The following is a 17,104-nucleotide window of genomic DNA, read 5'->3' on the forward strand; positions in this document are numbered from 1 at the left end:
TTCTCACATATGCACTAGGATATATCTACAGGAATCTTTGGTGCAGCTTTGTTTAAAATAGAAAAAAAAAAAAAAAAGAATACACCTTAAGTGTCTATTAAAGGCACACCAGTTACAAGGAGACTGTTTTGGGACTTCCCTGGCAGTCCAGTGGTCAAGTCTCTGAGCTTCCTCTTCATGGGATACAGGTTCGATTCCTGGTCAGGGAACTAAGATCCTGCATAGCAAGTAGTTCGGCCAAAAGAAAAAATAAATAAGATAAATAAAAGGAGAATAAATAAGATAAATACAAGGAGAACGTCTTACCTAAGTCATGTAATATTACTCAGTTAGTAAGAAGAATGAAACAGAGCTATATGTACTGATTTGGAAAGATGTCTCAGGTATAACCCTAAGAAAAAAAAGTATTGCAGCACAATAGAAAAGAAATACAGTAAATGGTTAACAGTGGGTTATCTTTAGGACATACATGGGATTAGAGAATAATTTCATTCTAAACTCTATAGATTTCCCTACTTTTTTTATTTCTAAGCAAACAATACTTTTATAATAAAATAAATGCTTTTACAAAGAAAAAAAAAAAAAAGCAGAAGTCTCCCCTCGCCTTCTCTCTAGCATCCCAACAGAATGCTCTAGAGAATAAGCCCAGGACTATTCACAGGCTAGAAAAACTAGAACTTTCTTCTCCATGGGTGCTCCACAAGGGAGACATAGCTCCCAGCTCTGCTTTCTCCCAGCTGTCAATCACAGCCCCCCTTCTCCTGCCTCTCTGGGGACGTGGGGAGGGCTGAGCAGACTGGGTGCAGGTCAGGGGGAGAACTCTGACACCAAAACTGCCTCTGCCTCTCTGTCATCCCTCCCAGCTGCCTTGTTGAGACCAAGAGGATAGAGATAGACTGCAGTACACCATTTAGCGGCAGAAAGAGCCCACCTTGGCTTCCAGTGGCATCCTAGCCCTGGGCAGGGTCTCCCACTGCAGGGAATTCTGCAACCAGGGAGGCGGGCCTGCCCAGGGCATGGCCTGCAGAAGGCAGGTGGGGACATAGCTCTTCGGAAAGGGAAAGGACAGGATAGTTGATGAATTCCCTGAATCGGTAAATTGCCTAATCTAATCTTTCTCTTTGGGTGAGTGTCCTTTGTCTCTGTTTTAAATGATGGAAAAGGTCACAGGGGTGAGACTGCTGCCAGCTTTGTTTCTATTAAATGACAGGATCCAGGTCTGGCATCACCAATATTCCAGAAGCCTAGGAAAGAACGTTAAGCCAAAGCAGCCCCTCCTACTCTCCTGCTGTGTAAGCTCTAGGATCAAACCTGGGCTGAGAGGGCCTGAAAGATACATATGTAGGAAATAAAAATAATTCTGGTTATGCCATATTACTAGTTCTAATAATGCCATTACATAATAGCTTGATAAATATTACTTTTTTACATTGTATCAAGCTCTGTGCAAATGCTTTAAATGCATTTATCCCTCTTTAAAACAATCCTATAGAAAACAGTATTATTGTGCCAATTACACAAATAAGAACACTGATACTATATTAAATAACTTTCACAGCCTGTGATACTAGGACTGGGTTAGCCCCATTCTCAACCACTATACTATAGTGGTTTTTACAGAAGAATCTGAGCTTCCATGAGAGATACACAAAGATAAGCCCAAAATTTAAGAATAAGCACACATATTTACCTCCCCCTTAAAATTCTATAAAACTGCGGGGGGTGGGGGGGAGTAATAAATCAATAAACATGAGAAGCAGTATAGTATATTGGTTAGGAACACAAGCACTGGAGTCAGACTATCTACGTTCATATCTCAGCTCTACCATCTATCAGCTGTGTTCAGTTCAGTTCAGTCACTCAGTCGTGTCCAACTCTTTGCGACCCCATGAATCGCAGCACGCCAGGCCTCCCTGTCATCACCAACTCCCGGAGTTTACTCAAACTCATGTCCATCGAGTCGGTGATGCCATCCAGCCATCTCATCCTCTGTTGTCCCCTTCTCCTCCTGCCCCCAATCCCTCCCAGCATCAGGGTCTGTTCCAATGAGTCAACTCTTCGCATGAGATGGCCAAAGTACTGGAGTTTCAGCTTCAGCAACAGTCCTTCCAATGAACACCCAGGACTGATCTCCTTTAGGATGGACTGGTTGGATCTCCTTGCAGTCCAAGGGACTCTCAAGAGTCTTCTCCAACATCACAGTTCAAAAGCATCAATTTTTCCGCGCTCAGCTTTCTTCACAGTCCAACTCTCACATCCATACATGATCACTGGAAAAACCATAGCCTTGACTAGATGGACCTTTGTTGGCAAAGTAATGTCTCTGCTTTTTAATATGCTATCTAGGTTGGTCATAACTTTCCTTCCAAGGAGTAAGCGTCTTTTAATTTCATGGCTGCAATCACCATCTGCAGTGAATTTGGAGCCCCAAAAAATAAAGTCTGACACTGTTTCCACTGTTTCCCCATCTATTTCCCATGAAGTGATGGGACCAGATGCCATGATCTTAGTTTTCTGAATGTTGAGCCAATTTTTCACTCTCCTCATTCACGTTCATCAAGAGGTTTTTTAGTTCCTCTTCACTTTCTGCCATAAGGGTGGTGTCATCTGCATATCTGAGGTTATTGATATTTCTCCCAGCAATCTTGATTCCAGCTTGTGCTTCTTCCAGCCCAGCATTTCTCATGATGTACTCTGGATATAAGTTAAATAAGCAGGGTGACAATAGACAGCCTTGATGAACTCAGCTGTGTGGCCTTGGACAAATTGCTTAACCTCCCTGATCTTACTTAGTATAAACCTTACCCTCTGGGTGAATGCACAAAATATATATTATCTCATGTAATTCATGAAATCCTGTATAAGGCATCTTCTGTTACATGAAGTTCCATTAATTTATGTACCACTTAAGAAAGAAAAGTTCCCACCATTTTAATTCATGCATCCCAGTTTCAGAGCCAGTAAAATGAAAAAGAAGCATGTCTTAGAATCAGTGAAGAATGGTATTATTTTCACAGTAGAGATAAGAAAACGGAAGCTCACTCAGATGTAAACAACTTCTCAGTTTGTTCTGCCCTCTGTGTGGGTGGTGTTTCTCCTCTCATCTCCATCCCACGCTTAGAGCTGGTTTTGTTAGTTCATTTGCTTTTAATTAAGTTTGGGCATAAAAAAAACCACATCACACTTTTCCTACTAGAAGCATCCAGTTTACCAGAACAGCTCCAGGAAGGCCATGACTGTTTGGAAGAGTAAGTCCTCTGTGTTTAAAGGCAGCTCCCACATTTCACACGACCTTAAGACAGGACCCCTCACGCAGACTATTTCACATGCACAGGAGGGCCTTCCCTTGTTCCCTTTCATGGCAAAAGTCTCAGGATCTGGAGGAAGCTGAACGGGCACACTCGAAAAGCAGCATATCTTGGTAGGAAGCATGTTTAATAGAAAGCCACATGCCTTGTTTTCTTAGCAGAGAGATCTGGAGGCCTCCTTCCAGTTCTGACCTCCTCTTCTGTCCGCCAGGACTGGGGGAGCCTGTGGGGAGCAGCTACAGCCCCCCAGCACCCTCCTTCCCCTCTCAGCTTGGACCGAGTCCTAGAGGACAACTGCTCTAACCCTCAAGTTCTAATGAGGAAACTGAGACCCTGCTGGTGGAAGGGACCCACCTCCACCGCACAGTCCGTGGGATGACCACGGGATCTGGGCTGGAGCCCGCCTCTGCCCCTGGTGTCCACAAGACCTAGGGCAATCCCCTAAGCTCCCTGGAAAAGAGCTGTAATAGTTTTTCCTTTAAACAGTGAGGATTAATGGCTACCTGACACACAGTCTGGCATGCAGAACACAATCAGTATCACATTTTATTTGCTACCTACAACTTCCTGTCATTTACTCGGGTTATACCTCTTCACCTGTGCGGAGAAAGTTTGATGTCTCTTTAATACGGCAGCTCTTCACATAAATGAAGAATGCAGTCCTATTCCCTGGGTCTTTTCCAAGTAATGCTACACAGTCTCTTGGATCCTGTTTTCTGTGACATGATTTTTGATACCTCATGGACCCAGCAATCCTCGTTGAAAAATTCCATTTGAAGTTTAAAAAATAGTAATAATAATACATACTACTAAAGAGTCATGAGACTTCCTTGATGGTCCAGTGATTAAGACTCCACCTTCCAATGCAGGGCCCAAGGGTTCAGTCCCTGAGATCTAAGATCCCATATGCTTTGGGGCAACTTAGTCCACAGGCCACAAGTAGAGAAAGCCCGTATGCTGCAACGAAGACCAGCCAAGACCAACAAAGCCAAGATTATTTTCAAAAAGTTAACAGAGAAAGAAAAAATGACAGGTCATGAAAATATATTCACAGCATGTATTAGAGGAAGCATTACTATCTCTCTAGTAGATCAATGAAAAATCCTATATCATATACTACATACAGAAATTTTTTTTTCAATTTGAGCCCAATTAATAACTGGATAAAGAGTATGAACCTGAAATTCACACAAAAGGACTTACAACTAGTAAAAATAATCAGCCTCATTAATAACCAAAGAAATAAAGACTAAAATGATTGTGAGGTGCTATTTTACATGTAAAATTAGAAAACAAAAAAATGGGTTTTGTCATGATAATATCTAGTGCTTTTTAGGCTACAGGGAAACGGGTACTTTCAAAAGTGCAACTGCCAGAATAAATTTAAACAACTTATTTATGAAACAATTTGGCAATATATCTAAGGAGCAATAATAAATGTATACACTCTGATCCAAAAATGTAAATTCTGCTAATCTATCTTTAAAAATGTAAACATTTTATTTTGTTTATAAAAGAAGGCTCAAAGTTTCTGTACCCACATGAGAAAATGGTGACCATGAAGAACTTATATTAAGCAGTTAATAAACAAATAATACTCCATTTTTTTAAAGTAGGCTATAAGTGTATATACACTGTTGTTAATGGCAGCTATGCTTTAAAGAAAAGAATTCACAGGAAAGAAATATTACAAATAAATAAACCAAAATGTAGATAATTGTTTTCTTGAGATAGTGGAATTCTTTTGACTCTTTTTTTTCACCTCGGTTGGGAGAATACATGATGACTATACTCTGAGAGGCTGCAACTGCCGTAATACCTAACACCTCTGCAGGAAAATTCAGTTAAGTAAATCTCTGCTTTGACTAAGGAGCTTTATCAAAAGGATTTTAAAAATAACAATAATGCATTTATTTCAAAAGCAAGTGCTGCCAAAAACAATTTTCCTAAAACCACTTCACTCCTGTATCTGGAGGCTGGTAAAAGCATATCAGTTCAGGAAGGATGCATATATATTTGTATAAAAAGATGTCATGGCTATTTTCATTTGGGAACAGATCTTGCAGCAGTTGAAATTATAAATCTGTGCTGTTTTTACCCAAAGAAGATAAAAATATTAAAAGGACAGCCAGGGTAAGATCCTGTTAGGAATAACGTCCCAACCATTTCCTTGAAAACATTTTGCTTTACTTATTTCATTTGCTGACTGTGGTAGAGAGGGTCTGAAAAACCAGTGGGAACTCTCATTTCCAATTATGACCATAATTAGTTATAAAACCTTGAGCAAGCTATTTAACTTCACTAAACCTCAGTTCTCTCATCTGTAAAATGGGGATGAGAATACTTAGTTATAGAAGTATCACAAGAAATAAATGAAAAGGGGCATGTATTTTCTTTTTTAATTCTTATTTTTTCTTCATTTTAAAGTCTTTATTAAATCTTTGTTACCATACTGCTTCTGTTTTTATGTTTTGGGGGATTGGGGGTTGGCCAAAAGGCATGAAAGATCCTAGCTTCCCTACCAGGGATTGAACCCACGCCCTCTGCACGGGAAGGCAAAGTCTTAACCATTGGACCACCAGGGAATCTCAAAGGGTGTGTATTTTCAACAGCCTATCAAAGCAGATTGTTGGACATAGTATCCCATCCTCCTGCCAACACACGAGACTCCTAAGGGAAATAAGTGTGGCAAAAGAACACCCTTTACTGCTGTGAGATCACAAACATTAATGCAGACTGGGCCACGCAGACCACTCTTTTGTCTACACAGCCTGGATCGTGGGTTCAAAGTAAAAACAAGCAGGATGTTATGGAGGTTTCGCCAGGACTAAGCTTTGTAGAAAAGTTTGTTTATAGAAAAGCTTTAGCCTCCTAAGCCTTCCCCAATTTCCAAAGAGCAAATTTAATCAGAGAAGTGAGAAAAAGGCAGAAATGAAGGGAAATAGTCAAGCAAGAGAAAATAGTAAGAGTTTAGCCATACAGCAAAGCCAAGGACCTTTAGTTCCTCTTTGAGGGCTAAAGATAATATCCTAAGCCATGTCGTTGAGTTGTTTTGCAGATACTCGAACCCCCACCAGGAGGAAGAAGTGAACCACATGCTGGGACTTCCCAGGCGGTGGTAAAGAATCCGCCTGCCAATGCAGGAGGCAGGGGTTCAATCCCTGGTCCAGGAAGTTCCCCTGGAGAGGAAATGGCAACTCACTCTAGTATTATTGCCTGGAAAATTCCATAGACAGAGGAGTATGGTGGGCTACTAGTCCATGGGGTCACAAAGAATTGGACATGACTGAGTGCACACGTGCACACACACACACACCCACCCACCCACCAGCACATAGACCCCAGACCCACTGGAACCAGAAGGTGGATGATGTTGACATCAGAAATACTACCCAGTAACCTCACCACCAACCAATCAGAAGAATGTCCACCAGCTGATCAGGCACCCTGAAACCCTCTCCCTCAACTTTCTTTTAAAATCCTTCCCTGAAAACCATTGGGAAGTTGGGGTCTTCTGAGCCAGAGCTGCCTGTTCTCTTTGCTTGGACCTTTGTTGAGTGAAAGTCTTAGCCGCTTAGACAAGTGACGAGTTAGCCCTGTTATGCTCTGCTACTCACCAGCTCTGAGACCTTCAGGGAATCCATTAACTATTCTGTTTTTGCTTCCTCTTTGTAAAATTCAAATAACAGAATCCCTGTCTCTCCGGGATTTCGTCAGGAGTAAATGACAGAATGCATGTGCAGTTCTCAGAATGAAGCCTGGTTTGTGGGACACACTCAAGACGCGGAGCTGCTGTTACTATCATCACCATCAGTGTCTCTTACTTGTATCCCTGTTCATGTTTTCCCCCTGCCGAGAATACCCTGCCTGACCTTTTACACCTGCGGGCTCCTACACATCCCCCAAGATTTAGCCCATCACTGCCGTCCCCCACGAGTCCTCTCCTCCCAGGCTTCTCTGTGAGGTCGAGCTCCCCGCGCGAAGCTCCGTCACAGCCCTCAGCCGCTCTGCCTGCCTCTGCCCTGACCCCCTGTGGACCGGGAGCCCCTCGAGCACAGAGACCAGGTGAAGAGAGTCTGTTGTTTCTAACTGGGAACCCTGCCTGACCCCTGCGCATCCTCAGACTGGACTTCCACTTTCCAAACTTACACCCCAAATTCAAGCTCCCACCTGTATCATCACAGTTCCCACCAGAGACAGGGAACCCAAGAAGGCCTGCGATGGGAGGTCCTTCTGGGTGGGACGCTCCCTTGCAGGGAGCTTATCTTCCTCCCCCAAGTGTTCACCGAGCACCGCTCGGAGCATCTTCTGGAGAGTCAAATGAGAATAAGGAAGCGTTTCGTAAGGTGAGGGATTTTTCAGTCTACCGTGACCCACCATACTCCACACCACAATCAGCTTGACCGCCCAAGGACAGCACATACACGTCCCACCAACTCTACCCCATTTCTTCATCACAAAGTCTCTTACTCAATGCTGACCGCCGTGCAAGGGATACCTGGAATCTTAACCCTAATGGCAGCCGTTGGGGAAGAGAACACTGCTTGTTTTAAAGATTCTGAGGACTTGCGGCCATTCCAACTTTGTCTCCTACTAATCTCTCCATTTACCCTGAGGCTCAGACACATCTAACCTTTTCTATCTCCAAAACATGGCCTGCCCTCTCCCACTGCACCTTCCCCTCTCTGAGCATCCACACTGCTTTCCGGCCACGTCAAAATCAACCGAATGCAACAACAACAAAAACTTCAATCGATGCATAGAGACGGGATGGACTTCACATCCATACTGTGGACACTTTTGTCATTGACAGATTTTAATGCCCTCCATTTCAAACAGTTTCAAACCACCCTGAGGTCCAAGACAGGGTTAACTTGGAGTTTTGTTGAGGACAGAATTTGAATCACAGTTGCTGTGAGTCTGGAGTACAGGAAAGGATCATGGAATCAAGAGGCTGGTGAGAGGGTTTAGCGTAAACTAGATCCCAGAGGAGGAAGAGGACAGACCGTGGTGGGGACTCCGTGTCCACTCTCCTCTTTATTCCACTCTCTTAGAGAAGGGATGGGCAAAGGATTAGAGTCTAGTCCCTGAACCCCAGCAAAGGAGTCTGGAGGCATCGGGAGAGGTAGGCCAGGTCCTCTAGTAAGGGAAAGAGGAAGGCCGAGTAGGGAGGATAGCCAAAGACCCGGGGGCAGGGCTGATCCCTGGAGATGATCTGATCTGGAGTCATCACTCCAGATCACGGGAGACCAGGGCTCAGGTACCAGCTGTCAAGTGGGAGCTCGAGACCTCAGGAGCCAAGCACGCTCTTTGTCATGTCTACCAATAGAGCCTGATGTTTCTGCTGTATTATTTTTTTCTGAATTCTGTGGGGGAGTATGAAACTGTAGAGGAGTTCTCAAGTTCAGAGTTCTCAAAGGCCTTGGCATGTACCCTCTGAAATGAGAGAATCTAGTGAATTCGGTGAGCGCCTCCATCACACTACCTGTCATCCTGGGGGAGTTGGGCATTCTGCTTTTTTCTCTACTAGAAGGACCAGTGGCTTGGTCCTGGTGGTCCTTGTAGTGATCTTTGGAATCACAGTTCCAAGTGGAGCAATGGTGGCTTTTGACTTTTGGGCGAGGCTGATTTGCTCATAAGTAAAATCAAATTAAAAGATGTGTGCTCCTTGGAAGGAAAGCTATGACAAACCTGGACAGCATATTAAAAAGCAGGGACATCATTTTGCTGACAAAGGTGCATATAGTCAAACCTATGGTTTTTCCAGTAGTCATGCATGAATGTGAGAGATAGGCCATAAAAAGGCTGAGCACTGAAGAACTGATGCTGTCAAATTGTGGTGCTGGAGAAGACTCTTGAGAATCCCTTGGACTGCAAGAAGATCAAATCTGTCAATCCTAAAGGAAATTAACCCTGAATATTCATTGGAGGGACTGATGCTGAAGCTCCAATACTTTCTCCACCTGATGTGCAGAGCTGACTCGTTGGAAAAGACTCTGATGCTGGCAAAGATTGGGAGCAAGAGAAGGAGGTGACAGGGGATGAAATGGTTGGATGGCATCACTGACTCAATGGACACAAGTTTGAGCAAACTCTGGGAGATAGTGAAGGACAGGGAAGCCTGGTGTGCTGTAGTCCCTGGGGTTGCAAAGAATCAGCTATGACTTAGTGACTGAACAACAACAACAAAAATAAATTCAAGCTGGCTTGTGAATCTTTTCCCATCAGTGTCTGGACTTGCAGAGAAAGTCCAGAGAAAATTCAGTCAGTCTCTCTCTGGTAGCCAAAGCCAGATGCAAAACTTGAGAGCTGTCAGAGGCTGTTTTCCTCCCATTTTAAAAAAGCCAGATTGCTACAAAATAGTCACAATAATAGCTAATACTTTTTAAGTACCTTCTATGTGCCAGGCACTAGGCCAAGTCCTTTATGTGCATGTAGTCCATTTAGTCCATAATCTATTTAGCCCTTACAACAACCCCAGGAGGAAACAACATGATTATCTTTGTTTACAAAGAAGGAAGCTGAGACAAAGCAGGGTTAAGTAACTTGCTCAATATCATATAGCTATTAAGTAACAAAGCCCAAGGTCATTTGGCTCCAGAATCCATTATCATAGCCTCTATTCCATGGGTCCTCACCACCGGGCCACAAACCTGTACTGGTCCCTTAGGAACCGGGCCTCCCAGCAGGAGGTGGGCAGTGGGCAAGAGAGAGAAGCTTCGTCTGTATTTATTTACAGCTGACCCCCATCACTCACATCACTGCCTGAGCCTCGCCTCCTGTCAGATCAACAGTAGCGTATTAAATGTAATGTGCTTGAACCATCCTGAAACCATCCCCATCCCCAACCATGGAGAAATTGTCTTCCACAAAATCAGTCCCTGGTGCCAAGAAGGTTGGGGACGACTGTAGTGCTCTACCTTGGAGAGTTGGCAGGCAGAAGTGAGAAAAAAATGAGATGGCCAGAGGCCTGGTTATAGTCAAGCCCCCATGTCAGCAGTTCCAGTCGGCATCTGGAACCATCTGCCCCGAGTCTGTTAGAGAAGGATGCATGACACAGTTGGTACTCAAGAGGAATTTCTACCACTAGCAACCAAAAAAATTTCTAGCAAAGATAGTGTACGCCCAGCATGGAGTATGGTGTCCGCCAGCGACCTTTGTCCACTCCATCTTCCTCTTCCTATCTCAACAGGGCAGCCAGCGTGAGATCCCAGTTCCAAATGAAGTCACATCCTTGTGCTCTGTTGCTCCGTCAGGTCCCACTCTTTGCAGCCCCATGGATTGCAGCCCACCAGGCTCCTCTGTCCATGGGGATTCTCCAGGCAAGAAGACTGGAGTAGGTTGCCACGCCCTTCTCCAGGGGATTTTTCTGACCCAGGGATCGAACCCAAGTCTCTTGAGGCTCCTGCATTGGCGGGCAGATTCTTCACCACTAGCTTTAAAACCCTCCAGTCTCCTCCCGGAGCCCCAGGAGAAAGTCGAGATTTCTCTGTGCAACATACAGGATCCTTCGGGGTCTTGTTCCTGCTGCATTTCTCACCGTTCCCCTGCCTGCTCCCCATGACAATCTACAACTAGGGCAAGAAAAATTCTTGGGCTCCCACAGTGTCTCAATCCACAACCATTCTAATTAATTTATTTTTTATTGAAGGATAATTGCTTTACAGAATCTTGCTGTTTTCTGTCAAACTTGATCATGAATCGTAAGTATACATACATCCCCTCTCTTTTGAACCTCCCTCCCATCTCCCTCCCCACCCCACCCCTGTAGGTTGATACAGAGCCCCTGTTTGAGTTTCCTGAGCCACACAGCAAATTCCCGTTGACTCTCTATTTTACATATGGTCATGTAAGTTTCCATGTTACTCTTTCCATATATCTCACCCTCTCCTCCCCCTCCCCATCTCCATAAGTCTATTCTCTATGTCTGTTTCTCCACTGCTGCCCTGTAAATAAATTCTTCAGTACCATATTTCTAGATTCCGTATATATGTGTTAGAATACTCAGTCCCACAACCATTTTATCTTAGTTCACCCAGACTGCTTGGGGCTTCCCCAGCGGCACTAATGGTAAAGAACATGTTTGCCAATCCCGGAGACATAAAAGACGCAGGTCCAATCCCTGGGTCGGGAAGATCCCCTGGAGGAGGGCATGGCAACCCACTCCATCCAGTACTCTTGCCCGGAGAATCCCATGGACAGAGGAGCTGGTGGCTGCAGTCCATGGGATCCCAAAGAGTCGGACACGACTGAAGTGACTTAGCAAGCACGCACCCCAGCTGCTCACAAGTCGTTCTCAGGATTGGTGTCCACTTTGGGTCCTGCTCTCTTGGCTGTTTTTCACTAGTCGCTTCTCCAGACACAGTAAGCCACACAACAGAACTCAGGACCTCAGCAGGATTGCTCACCTGGCAGACTCTCAAACACCGTATCCACATCATTTCTGCCCACTGTACCTCCCCTACCTGGGATTCCGCTGCCTAACCGAAGTGGCTATGAGCCAGGGCCCTGTACAGTGCCTGGAACACTAGTAGTTGCTCAGCATGTGATATTTTCCTTCCTTCCTCTCTTCCCCACGGGGGAATCCTGTAACTGAAGTTCTAGTGCCCTCATCCTGCCCTCGTGAAAGCATCTCAGGACAGATTGCCCACTTCATCTGCCTTATCTTCATCCGCAGCTTATCTGAGGACCATCAGGCTTCCTGTCCAGGTCCTAGGATCTGACAAGAAAGGTTCAAGTCCTCATGCCTTAGGTCAAGGTGGGTGCTCCTTTGGGGGCTGGCTCTGTGGCTGCAGGTGCCTACCAAAGGGCTCAGCTATGAGGAGGAAAGAGCTTCAGAAGTTGACACCCCAGCAGACCCGAGGGGGCCAGCCCACACAGCATCTTTCCCTGACCCGGGTTTCACTATAAAAAGAACCAGCTCAAAGCAAGCTGTGCTGGGAGCACCATTCCATCTTCAGAGCAATTCTATTTGTGTCAGCAGAAGAAAGAGGGCTGGAGCATCCCAGTCTGGTACAATTGAACAATTACCCCTTAAATGTGATAATTGCTGTTTGATCATTTGTAAGCAAAGGCAGGATGGGTTCCAGGGTTTTCTCCTCCTTGTTGGAATTTCTGTGAAGAATCTACTTATTTTCCAAAGACACAGACTTTGTGCTTCAGACCCAGAGGTGAATGCCTTCTGTACCTACCCTTCCAAGAGGATATAAATTTCCAAGAGGACATATTTCTGTTTTGTGCTGTGTTGCTAAATTTAGGCGTGACCATGACAACTATCTGGATAACTTAAACTGGAAGACGACTAGACAGAGGATGAGATGGTTGGATGGCCTCACCAACTCAATGGACATGAATTTGAGCAAACTGCCGGAGGTAGTGAAGGACAGGGAGGGCTGGGTAAAGAATTCACATGCAGTTCAGGAGCACAGGAGATGTGGGTTTGATCCCCTGGTGGGGAAGATCCCCCTGGAGGAGGAAATGGCAACCCACTCCAGTACTGTTGCCTGGAAAATCCCATGGACAAAGGAGCCTGGTGGGCTACAGTCCAAAGGGTCACAAAGGGTAGGGCATGACTGAGCTACTACGCATACACACACACTTGTACTTAAGAGGCAGCTGTCTTGTCAAATGCCATACTGACATCTCAGCAACCGTTTGACCAAGATGACAACATAAACAGTGTTTCTTTCAAGGCCTATACAGAAAGAAACCTATATTCAGATTGCATTTTTGTATCTGTAAGCTGCGTAATTGACTTGCCCATTCTGGACATCAGAATTTTATCTGCATGATTCAAAGGTTGGAACCTTATCATGGCTGCAAAAAGTTGAAAATAAATGAGACTAACCTCTGAGATAAACTACATACAAATTATTATGCAAGTTATTTAAGCATAAATGTACATAAAATCAACACTGTGGGCTGTGAAGGTAACTTCAGGAATGGTGGAACCCTTTGACACTTAGCCAGCTATGTCCAAAGAGCATTTCTGCCCTCTTTCTATCTGGAAGGTCTTCATTTGTCATCCTGATTCTTCATTATAATCCTTTTCTGAGCCCACAGGACACATGTTCCACACATATCTCTCTTTAATGGCCACCTGCTAGTCTTGAAATTTTGAGAATTCTCAGCCTCTCTCTTTCTCTTTTTAAAAATGTTTTCAAATTTTTTAATTGAAGTACAGTTATATAATATTGTATAAGTTACAGATATACAATATGGTGATTCACAATTTTTAAAGGTCATACTCCGTTTATATTTATTACAAAATACTGGAATTATTGGCTATTATCCATGTGTTGTACAATATATCCTGGTAGCTTGCTTTTTTTTCTTTTTTTTTAAAGAATTTCCAATGTGGACCATTTTTAAAGTCTGTGGAATTTGTCACAATACTGTTTCTGTTTTATGGTTTTGTTTTTTGGCTGCAAGGCCTGTGGGATCCTAGCTCCCTGACCAGTGAGTGAACCTGCAGCCCCTGCCTTGGGAGGCAAGGCCTTAACCACGGGACAGCCAGGAAAGTCCCCCTCGTCGCTCATTTCATACGTGTCTCCCTTTCTGTCCTAGTTCCAAGTTCATGCTATAAGTGCCGACAGAATCACAAGGTCATTATTTTTATGGTGCTAGCGGTCATTATTCCTAATATAGCAATGCAAATGTCTGCAAATTGCCTCCCCTTAAAGAGGTTCACAGTTCTGCTTGCCTTTCTCCAGCTCCTGACAGCTGAGCAGTATGACGCGAGCCCCTTGGCCTTTCAAGCGAAGAGCTCCACCTCCGGATGCAGGGCCATCTTCAGAGTCTCCCGCCACGTGGAGGTCCTCTACCCCAGGCTGCCCCCCGAGTCTCCTGCCCACAGCAGTCTGGAGAGGTGCCAGTTCTCCACTCCGCATTCTCTCATACCCAACCTGGACATCTTCTGTTCATCTGTGGAGGATGCCTTTACCCTCAGGAAAACGTCCGCCCATATATATATATGCCGTCCATCCCTTTCATTCACGCATATGTGCTGTGTGTGATATTCTCACTCAGTCCTGTCCGACTCTTTGCAGCCCAGGGACTGCAGCCCGCCAGGCTCCTCTGTCCGTGGGATTCTCCAGGCTGGGATACTGGAGTGGGTTGCCATGCCCTCCTCTACAGGATCTTCCCGACCCAAGGATCAAACCCAAGTCTCCTGCATCTCCTGCATTGTGGGTGAATTCTTTATCACTCAACCACTAGGGAAGTCTACACACACACACACACACACACACACACATATTCCACAATTTATTTATCCATTCATTCCTTGATAGACACATTTGGACTGTTTCTATCTTTTGGCTAATATGACTAGTACTGCTCTGAATATGCATATACATGTATTTGTTTGAGTATCTGCTTTAATTCTTTGAATAGACATCTAGGAATGGGATTGCAGGGTCATACAGTAGTTCTATGTTTAACCTTTCGAGGGAAGATCCACTTCTTTTCGAAGTGGATGGGGAATTCTTTGTGGAAGGGGGTGGACATTTTCCCATAGAAGACCCAGAGATGATTGGATATCCTCTACAGAAGGCAGGACTGTGTCATTTCTGCATTCTCATGGCTTAGCACAGTGCCTGGCACCATGAACATGGCTTAATAAGGATTAGTTGAAAGAATAAGTGAAAAATCAATGAGAGACACTATCAAATATGATATAACATTGCAAGGGAAATAATGTTTTAGCAGTTCTTTTTCTTTTCTTTCCATTATTCTTTCCTTAATTCATGGTAATCAGCAAACTTGTAACAGGGTGTCATTGCCAGGCCCCTAGTACGATCAGGAAAAAATTTCTCCCCAGACATGTGGGGGACAAGGATTGGTGGTCACTGTCAAGCCATGAAAAAATGTGATATTAGCGTAACACAAAGCTTTTGTGACAATGAGCTCCTCTGACTCAAGGATTACACAAAAACTGTAAAATGCATTGCAGAAATAGGGCAGAGGATTGTCTTCTGCTCAGTCCACATACGCCCTCTAGTGTCAAGAGCTCCAAGTAAGCCAAGGAAGGAAATGGAGCCCACTGGGTCCCACCAGTCTCTCAGTGCCTCATCCACCTGCCTTAAAAATGACACTGGGATTCCTTCACACCTATTCAAAGAGAAAAGAACTGACTGATGTCAGTGGCCCCAGCCGCATCCACTCTTCTTAAATTCACGAGCGCTGCATTCATAGAGCTGGAGGTCCTCTGGCCATCTCATGCACTTAACGTCCAACCTGGGTCCCCAGACCTCTGGGCATCAGAGGAAAGGGTATTAGCGTCCTCAGGGGTGTCCAGAGATTTCAGAATGCCTAAAGAAATTGTACTGTTGCTGGAGATGAAACGGGAACCCACCAAAGAATTGGCAAATACTGTTACCTTCAGCTTGAATTTATCAACTCGGGGTTAGATTGTCATGGCTTATCTCCCGTTTGCCAAACGGTAGCTACCTATATCTGGAATTAATTGAAAATAGGAAAATAAGTAATGATTTTATACATGTGGTGGGTAAAGAGTACAATGTACATTTTAAAGTGTTTACATTAACATAATAAAAGTGGCCCTTCACAGTGAAAAAATCAGGACCCTCTTCCTTGATCCGCTATTGGCCTCGGAGGTACGGATTAACTAGGTCGCTTTCAAGATGGAGCATTTCTCACGGCCAGACCCCTCATCAGACATTGGGAGCAGCAGTGATTCTTTAGCCTGCACTAGTAAATGGCTCATGGTGCTTTCTAGAAAGTGCTCAAACTGTTATCCCTTTGGGCTCAGAAGCTTTTGAAATCTCCTGAGAGTCTACTGTGTAAAATCTGAATTCCTTGGTCCTCTTTCCTTCTTTTTCTCAGTTTTATCTGCCCCAATTCCACTCTCTTCCAAATGACTCCAGCACCCTGATCTATCAAGTCTCCCCACCAAACTATGACTGTATTTTGAAGGTTTATTCATTCATTAAACACTTATTTATCAAAGGCTTATTATGGGCCAGGCATTATGGTAGGTGTTGGTGAAAATGACGGCAGATGTGTCTCTGCTATCATGGAGCATACAGAGTAGTGCTGTGATGTGGGAAAGTTGGCACTTTTGAAAGTCACTCAGTCATGTCTGACTCTTTGCGACCTCATGGACTATACAGTCCATGGAATTCTCCAGGCCAGAATACTGGAGTGGGTAGCCTTTCCCTTCTCCAGGGGATCTTCCCAACCCAGGGATCAAACCCAGGTCTCCCCCATTGGCACAAGGGAAGCCCTAGAATACTGGAGTGGGTAGCCTATCCCTTCTCCAATGGATCTTCCTGACCCAGGAATCAAACCAGGATCTCCTGCATTGCAGGCAGATTCTTTACCAACTGAACTATCAAGGAAGCCCGGTGAGAGGTGTTTTAGGTGTCCATAACAAATACACGAAGTCTATATGTAGAGAGAGCAGGAACCCTCCCCCAAGTAGGTGGGATTTAAACGAAGATCTGAAGGATAGGAAGGAATGAACCCGGTAAAGAGGAGGAGAAAGGGGTCCAACTGGAAAGAACACCACGGACAGATGCTCCAAAGTGGGAAAGAGTGGGGAGACTAATTAAATGTCCTTGCTTATTCCCATGCTCTCTCCCAGACCTCGTCCCAACAACCTCTACCTACTATTACCTTTAAAAGCAGGGCTCAAATCGTAACTCCTCTTGCTAACCATGACCAAAAAGTATCATCCTCAACTGAACCAAAGTCTTCTTTTTTCTGTACCATTTAAATGGCACTACTTCCCTGGTTGCTCAGGCGGTAAAGAATCTGCTGCAATGCAGGAGACA

The sequence above is a fragment of the Muntiacus reevesi genome, chromosome 5 (genome assembly GCF_963930625.1).
Source record: "Muntiacus reevesi chromosome 5, mMunRee1.1, whole genome shotgun sequence".
Classification (NCBI taxonomy): domain Eukaryota; kingdom Metazoa; phylum Chordata; class Mammalia; order Artiodactyla; family Cervidae; genus Muntiacus; species Muntiacus reevesi.